At 36.5% G+C, this 8,070-nt stretch overlaps 1 pseudogene; it reads left to right on the plus strand.

Annotated features, from left to right (window-relative positions):
* Positions 1 to 1,407: 1,407 nt before the first annotated feature.
* On the plus strand, positions 1,408 to 2,618 carry LOC101687981 (annotated as a pseudogene).
* Positions 2,619 to 8,070: the final 5,452 nt, after the last annotated feature.

The raw sequence follows: 8,070 nt of genomic DNA on the forward strand, positions 1-8,070 counted from the left end.
CTATTCCATCAAAGGACAATAAAAAGACATGACATAAATGCAATGAATGATTCTAATTAGACTGAATTATTATTTTTCTTTGCTCGAAGTTGTGGGACAGTTGTCAATATTAATAAGATCCATGCGATTTAGTATTGTTATGGTTTTGTACTGTAGTTTTCCTGATTCTGATTACTGTGTTTATGTAAGAAAATGTCCCTCCTTAGGAAATTCACACCAAAACATTTGGGGTAAAATATCATAGTCTGCAACTTATTCTCAAATTTCTCAGAAAAATCAATAATGGTAACAAAAAATTATATAAGACAAGAAAGTGAGAGAAAAAGAATGATGAAGCAAGTATGGTGTAATATTAATATTTAGGAAATCCAGGTAAAATATATACAGGAATTCTTTAGATTATTTTTGCAACCTTCCCATAAATCTGGAATTATCTATAAAGAAAATTTTTTTAAAACACTAAATAATAAAGTTATGTGCACAACAATATTCACTGATACATTATTCATCACAGTGAAAATTTAGAAGCCCTCTCAGTGTTTATGACAAAGTAAGTTATGGTGCATATGGCTAAGGAATATAACTCAGGCATTAAAATTAACCTAAAACTTATGTAAAAACTAACTCACCAAATAAATAAATAAATCCTAGGTAAGAACAGCTCAACTTGCTCTCAGAAAACCACAAAATATATCTCTTGATAATTTTGGCATATCCATGTTTTTTTAAGTGTTTTATAACAAACTTCTTCATTGTAGTTTAAGTGCTTGATTCTTTGATCTGCTCTAATCACTTCTGAAAACTAGCAGCAGCAAGACTAGAATTCAATGTCATGGCAGAGTATTCTGACATGTAAAATAGCTTTTTCAGCTTTGTGTTTATCTTTTGATAAAATCCTTTCATTATCTCTACTCAGATATTGAAAAGTTTTTCTAGGTCATTGTAATGGTCAATGTTGTGTGTCAACTTGGCTAGGCTATAGTACTCAATTATTCAATCGAGTACTAATCGTATTGTTGCTATGAAGGTATTTTGTAGCCGTGATTAAAGTCAGCAATCTATTGACTTTTAAGTAAGAGAGATTATCCTAGATGATCTGGATGGGCCAGAGTCAATCAGTTTCAAATGATTTAGAATGAGGGCCGAAGCTTCCTTGACTAATAAATCCCACCTGTGGACTACCGCTTGCACCCACAGTTTCCAGCTATGAATTTCAGACTTGCCTAGCTAGCCCCCACAATCATATAAGCCAATTACTTGAAATAGGTCTCTTTATGTCTCCTACTGGCTCTGCTTTTCTGGTTAAATAGTGATATATTCATCATCCATATGAGTAACTCCCAGCACTGATCTCACATTAGCTTTAAGAAGTCATTGTTCTAAAAGCCACTTAATTGTATACTTTAGATGAGTGAGTTTTACTGCCATCTTGGAGCTGTGGTGGCCACTGGGAACGGGGATCCTAAAACAACAAATATTTCTGGAAGGCTGTGACACAAGGCAATTTTTGCTGGTTATGAGTGGGGTCTCTGGAAGCAGAGGGAGCACACAGTTCTTAAAATTGAATGTGTTTATTCTTGAGATGAAATTGAATTCTACCTAGGCAAGAGATGTGCTTCTATAAGTTGTTTTTGTTGGGTTTTTTTGTTTGTTTGTTTGTTTGTTTTTTAGATTTTATTTATTTTTTGACAGAGAGAGACAATGAGAGAGGGAACACAAGCAGGGGGAGTGGGAGAGGAAGAAGCAAGCTTCCTGCTGAGCAGGAAGCCCAATGCAGGGCTCAATTCCAAGACTGTAAGATCATGACCCGAGCCAAAGGCAAACGCTTAATGACTGAGCCACCCAGGCACCCCTTCTATTAGTTATTTACCCAAAGGACACAGAGATTTGAAGGGGCACAATGCACCCCAATGTTTATAGCAGCAATGTCCACAATAGCCAAAATATGGAAAGAGCCTAGCTGCCCATCAACAGATGAATGGATAAAGATATGGGGTGTGTGTGTGTGTGTGTGTAATGGAACATTACTCAACCAACAAAAAGAATAAAATCTTGCCATTTGCAATGATGTGAATGGAACTGGACAGTATTATGCTAAGTGAAATAAGTCAGAGAAAGACATACACCATATGATTTCACTCATGTGAAATTTAAGAAACAAAACAGATGAACATAGGGGAAGGAAAGGAAAAATAAAATTAGATGAAAATAGAAAGGGAGGCAAACTATAAGAGTTTTGAACTCTGGGAAACAAACTGAGGGTTGCTGGAGGTGATAGGAGTGGGGAAAAAGGATAATCAGGTGATGGGCATTAAGGAGGGCACTTGATATATGAGCACTGGGTGTTGGATACAACTGATGAATCACTAAATTCTACCCCTGAAACTAATAATACAGTATATGTTAACTAAGTTGAATTTAAATATAAAAATGTGAACAAAGCAGAACCAATCACAGTGACTCCTGGAGGCAAACCCAAGAAAACCAGAGTAATCTGGGGAAAAAAAACTTGTGCTCATGGAAACAGTAGCTTGGTTTGAGCCAATTTCCGGAGCAACCTTCCTGCTAAGGCCACTGGCTACAGAAGCTGTGTGATGCCATACCCCATGAGGATCTAACCTGATTGAATAGTAAATAAATGAAGGTATAGAATTTTTCTCTTGTTTAAAAAAAAAAAAGGAAAGAAAAGAAAAGAAAAGAAAAGAAAAAAGAAAAGAAAAGAAAAGAAAAGAAAAAGATGAGGGAGCTTCACAGTACATGAATTACATCTCAATAAAATTGTTACCAAAAAGAAAGACAGGAAGGATGGCAGGGTGGGGGGTGGGGAGGCAGGAAGGAAGTAAGAAAGAAAAAAGGAAGCAAAAGGCAATTGGTTGGTATTTGGCAGATAAAGATGGTCTTTGCCTCCAAACGCCTGGCCTCCGTCTGGCAGCTTTAGCGGCCTCTGCTCACCACCAGTGGGCCAACAGGAAGACTCACAAGTTAGATTCATATAAGATTGCTTATTTTTGACAGTCTGGACAAACAAAAACAGCAGTTTTATATGATTTTTATATGATTTTTATATGATTCACCTGACATTTTCATCCTTTTCTTGCTTTTGTGACCTGCAGAAGTTTTTGCTGTGTTAAAACCTGGAAATATAAGTAAAACAAAAACTTTTCAAACTGCAAGGGATAGCTAACTGTACATAACACTTTAAGAGCAACTTTCATTGCTTTATTTTGATTAAGAAAAAGAATAATTCACATTATCAGAGGTAAAGAGTATACTAATATTAGCTTTCTTTGATATCTCATAAAGACTAATGTTTAGATAGTAGAATGATATGATAAGATTATTTTTTTTTACCAGTAAAGAAATTTAATCAGTAATCAAAAAACTCCTAAACAAAAGTCCAGAATCAGATGGTTTCACAGATGAATTCTACCAAATACTTAGAGAATAGTTCATATATAGTCTTCTCAAATTGATGACAGGAATCTTGCGATCTTTTTCCTAAATTTAAAAACTAAAATTTAAAAATACTAAATAAATCAAGTTACATTTATATGAATCAGAAAAAGACAATCAGCTCAATCTTTTAAATTGTGGATAGACACACTTACTTTCCAATCCAATACATTAATGGCACACTAAAACTCTGAAAGTTCTTATTCCTTCTCATGTTCCCAGATACCACACCTTAGAGCCAATTGCCATGTAGTAGAATAATAATTATAGGTTATGTTAAAGAGTCCTTGGCAAAAAAGAGTTACAGATACTACCAAAAATAACTTATTGAAGTATAAGCATCTATAACCTCTTAAGTGGAAATTTTTACTGTATGCCTTATTGAATATAAATTCTGTGTGTATTGATAACATAAGAGACCACAATGTTCCAAAATCTGAATGAGCACATAAATATATGACATAATAGGGCAAAAGCTCTATCACATTAGATAATATATAATATCTAATGCTACAATACCCAAAGTGGTCTCATCTTTAAAGTATCTTGCACACTTTTTAAAAAAATATTTTATTTATTTATTTGTCAGAGAGAGAGAGGGAGATAGTGCATAAGCAGGGACAGCTACAGGTAGCGGGAGAAGCAGGCTCCCCACTGAGCAAGGAGCCCAATGCGGGGCTCCATCCCAGTCCTCCCAAATCATGACCTCAGCCAAAGGCAGACACTTACCCAACTGAGTTACCCAGGCACCCCTTTTAATTAGTCAGTTCTTGTTACTCATTTGTCATTATGTTACACAAAGTCACCATGAACACCGAAGAGTTAGATTCCTGCAAGCCTCTGGTCACAGCATTTCCATCAACTAACCATTACATGACATTGTTTTGTATGTGTTTCTGTTTAAAGTCACCTTATTTAATATATATAGTTGACTCATTACTACTGAAATCACAGCCAACTGCACTATGACTCATGCCTGAAGGAAGTTTACCTAATATACCTATTTTCTCCATAAGGCATGTCACAGCCGTCTTGAGCTCAGGAACACCAGACAGCACCTGAGTCCTATGTTTGGGGACCGTTTAAAACAGGAAAACCACCAACAAAAAGTCTAACTGGGAAACATGGCACTAACCAGATGGCAAAAAGTACATTTGTTGACAGTATGGAAGCTAAAACAAGAAGGCAGAGCATTGCCTTGTCCAACTCAGCTGGAAACAGATACAGGCACCATACACTTTTTGCCACTCGAAACACATCTTCAAAGGACCCCAAAAGCTAATTTTAGCAAGTAAATGAATCTGCAGATATGGAATCCACAAATAATGAAAATTGACTATGTTCAATCAATGTCTATCTTCCGTCATAAAATTGTAAGGCTAATAAAAACTGAATTACTTCCTCTGTATTCTTAATATTTAGCACACATAGTAGGTTCTTAACAAAAATTTGTTTAACAAATGAATTAAAGAAATATCCTGGAATAATTCCTATGCAAGAGAGCCTGGAACATTTAAATAGTAAATCCTAAGGTTATCAATTGAGTCATTTATTTATTTAAATATTATCAAAATTTATTTTGTAGCTCATTTCATTTTTTAAACTAGAGCTGCTAGGCACTTTTTGTAACGAATTCTTTAATCGAAGGTAGGGAAAACAATAAGAAGCTATTCAATCTTGAGAGTGAATAAAATTGTGGGGTCACCTATTCATTTTTTATTTTCAAAATTCTTTATTTAAATTCAATTTAGTTAATGCACATTGTATTATTAATTTCAGAGATAGACTTTAGGGATTCATCATAATGCCCAGTGCTCATTATATCAAGTGCCCTTCTTAATGCCCATCATCCAATTACCCCATCCCCCACCTGCCTCCCCTCCAGCAACCCTCAGTTTGTTTCTTAGAGTTGAGTGGTTTGCCTCCCTCTCTATTTTCATCTTATTTTATTTTTCCTTCCCTTCTTCTATATTCATCTGTTTTGTTTCTTAAATTTCACGTATGAGTGAAATCATATGGTATTTGTCTTTCTCTGACTGACTTATTCCTCATAGGTAGAGTCAGCCATTTATAAAAAGCCATGCTTAGTAGTCAAAAGTTTCAGATTATACTACTTAACAGAAGAAAATCTTTCAGCTCCTCTAATTATAACGCGTTCTCGTTTTAACATAATTTACCTTTTCCACCAAATTACTACTATCGCCAACAAAATTTTTTTCAAATTTTAATACTTTACCACTTATTTAGTATAACTCAACTGTTATTCTTTGAGAGTTTCCTTAAAATAAATTTGAAATTTAAATTTTTGCTTTGAACCTGCTTGATCAAAGAGTACAGTCCATCACTACCATGCAAGATGAAACAAAGAATGGAATAAAAAACAAAAGTGATATCTATATAGTCGGAAAATTAGCTGACAAGACACTTTAAATATGTCACGTTTCTACTAAGCACAAGTAAGAAAGAGTTGGTCCCAAGTGATCACAATACGTGGCATTTTTACTGCAAGCTTTAAATTACACTCTTAGTCTTCTCCAGCAAGTCATCTCTAAGAAAATAGCAGTGTTTATAAGCACCAAGACTTTTATATCCAGTAGGTGGTATTCTACATTTTAAGATAAAGGAAGGAATTCTTTATAAAATTTGGTTTAAAAAATAAATTAGGGTGTGGGGGTGGCTTACTACGTTAAGCGTCTGACCTTTGATTTTGGCTCAGGTCATGATCTCAGGGATGTGAGATCAAGCCTTGTGTGGGGCTCCATGTTCAGTATGGAGGCTGCCTAGGATTCTCTCTATCCCTCTCCTTCTGTCCCATTCACACACTCTCTCACTCTCAAAAAAAAAAAAAAAATTAAATTAAATTAAGGAAAGTCAATACGTACTAATATCTTGAAGGCTAAAATAAAAAAAAAAAACACAGAAAATAGAAGTATTCACTCTTAAATTATTTGGCTTCAAGAAAGCCAAAAATGATTCTGTTTCAGCAAATCAGCCATAATGATAAAAGATGTAATGAGTCTACTGTATGAATCTACTGTATGAATCTTTGAAGGTAAAGCACACTTTCTAGCTCAGAGAAGACAGGGATGACTTTTCCATTCTTAATTTCCTTCATCCCCAGAACAGGATCCTGTTGTAAACTATTATTTGAACAGAAACCCTAATCTAAAGTCATTTTTCTCCTTACGATGTTTTCATGCTGGTACATAAACTGCAAAATGGCAAAAGTCTAAGTCAGTGATAAAGAATTTGTAACATAAAAATGCTCGTGTACAATGTCTGGCAACAGACCTGAACTGACTTCTACTCACAAGCCTAAAGTCACTTCAGTACCAAAGGTAGAACTAACATGATGTTTCCTTATGGCTGGACTTCATTTACCAACTAATACTTTCATAAAATCCAAAGAAGAAATCTCAGTGGGTGCTCCCCTAGCTTCCTAATTTGCCAAATGATTTTGGTCTGAGACAGAGCCTGTCTGTTCCTTCATCTTTGTTTTGGCTGTTTAGAATTTGCAATATTTGCTTTGATGTTTTTGTTTCATCTTTTGCTCTTTTTCTCTGGCCTCTGTCTTCTGGGCCAGTTTCCAGGACCCTTCCCACTGGCTAGGCATTGACCAAAGGGCTGTAGGAAGCCATGGGGGTCTTCTACAGCCCATTCTATAACATACTCAACAAACCTTTCTACCAGACATCTCTATAGCCACATTAGGAAAATTTAGGCTAAAGTAGACCTTAGCTTTGTCCTGGGATTATTAGTCACCCAATCACAGTTTCAGATGGCCCTTTCTTGGTTGTCTTCTTCCTTCTCAAAGGGGTTGTGGGGCTAGATCTCAGGCCCAGACCTGCCCATTGCCTGTAGCTACAAGGGATGGCACCTTCTCCTTTGTGTGTCCCTCCCTTACTCACTCTTAATTTCTTACCCCAAAGGGGCCACCAGCCCAGGGGAGCCACATTCACCGCTGACTCTGGGCCTTGGCAAGCACAGGCTCCTCATCCTGCCCTGGCCCTGAAGGGTTGGCAGAGCAGAGGGTCCCCTGGAATCCTGAGCTGCCCGCCACACTTTGCATTGCCTGCAGGTGGCTGCTTCCATGGGACATTGGGCAAAACCACCACAGTAGCCATTGCCCCTCCCCACATGTCACTCCTGGGGCCAGCGGCTAGGACTCCCACTCCCAACTCACTGAGTCATTTACTTTTTGTCCCAGCTACTGCAGTCAGGAGCACATTTAGTAATGGGAAACTAACATTTCCTCTGTTGGCTTTCTTTAAATCCCAAGATATAAAGTTCCTTCAAAAATTTGTCAAATCCACGTTGTCACAAATGGCAAGATTTCATTTCTTTTGATGGCTGCATAGTATTCCATTGTGTATATATATCACATCTTTTTATTCATTCATCTGTTGATGGACATCTAGGTTCTTTCTATAGTTTAGCTATTGTAGACATTGCTGCTATAAACATTCGGGTGCACGTACCCCTTTGGATCACTACGTTTGTATCTTTAGGGTAAATACCCAATAGTGCAACTGCTGGGTCATAGGGCAGTTCTATGGAACTAGAGCATATCATGCTTAGAGAAATAAGTCAAGCAGAGAAAGACAACTATCATATGAT

This window comes from Mustela putorius, unplaced genomic scaffold (assembly GCF_011764305.1).
Source record: "Mustela putorius furo isolate JIRA1106 unplaced genomic scaffold, ASM1176430v1.1 tig00000242_pilon_pilon_pilon, whole genome shotgun sequence".
NCBI classification, from domain to species: domain Eukaryota; kingdom Metazoa; phylum Chordata; class Mammalia; order Carnivora; family Mustelidae; genus Mustela; species Mustela putorius.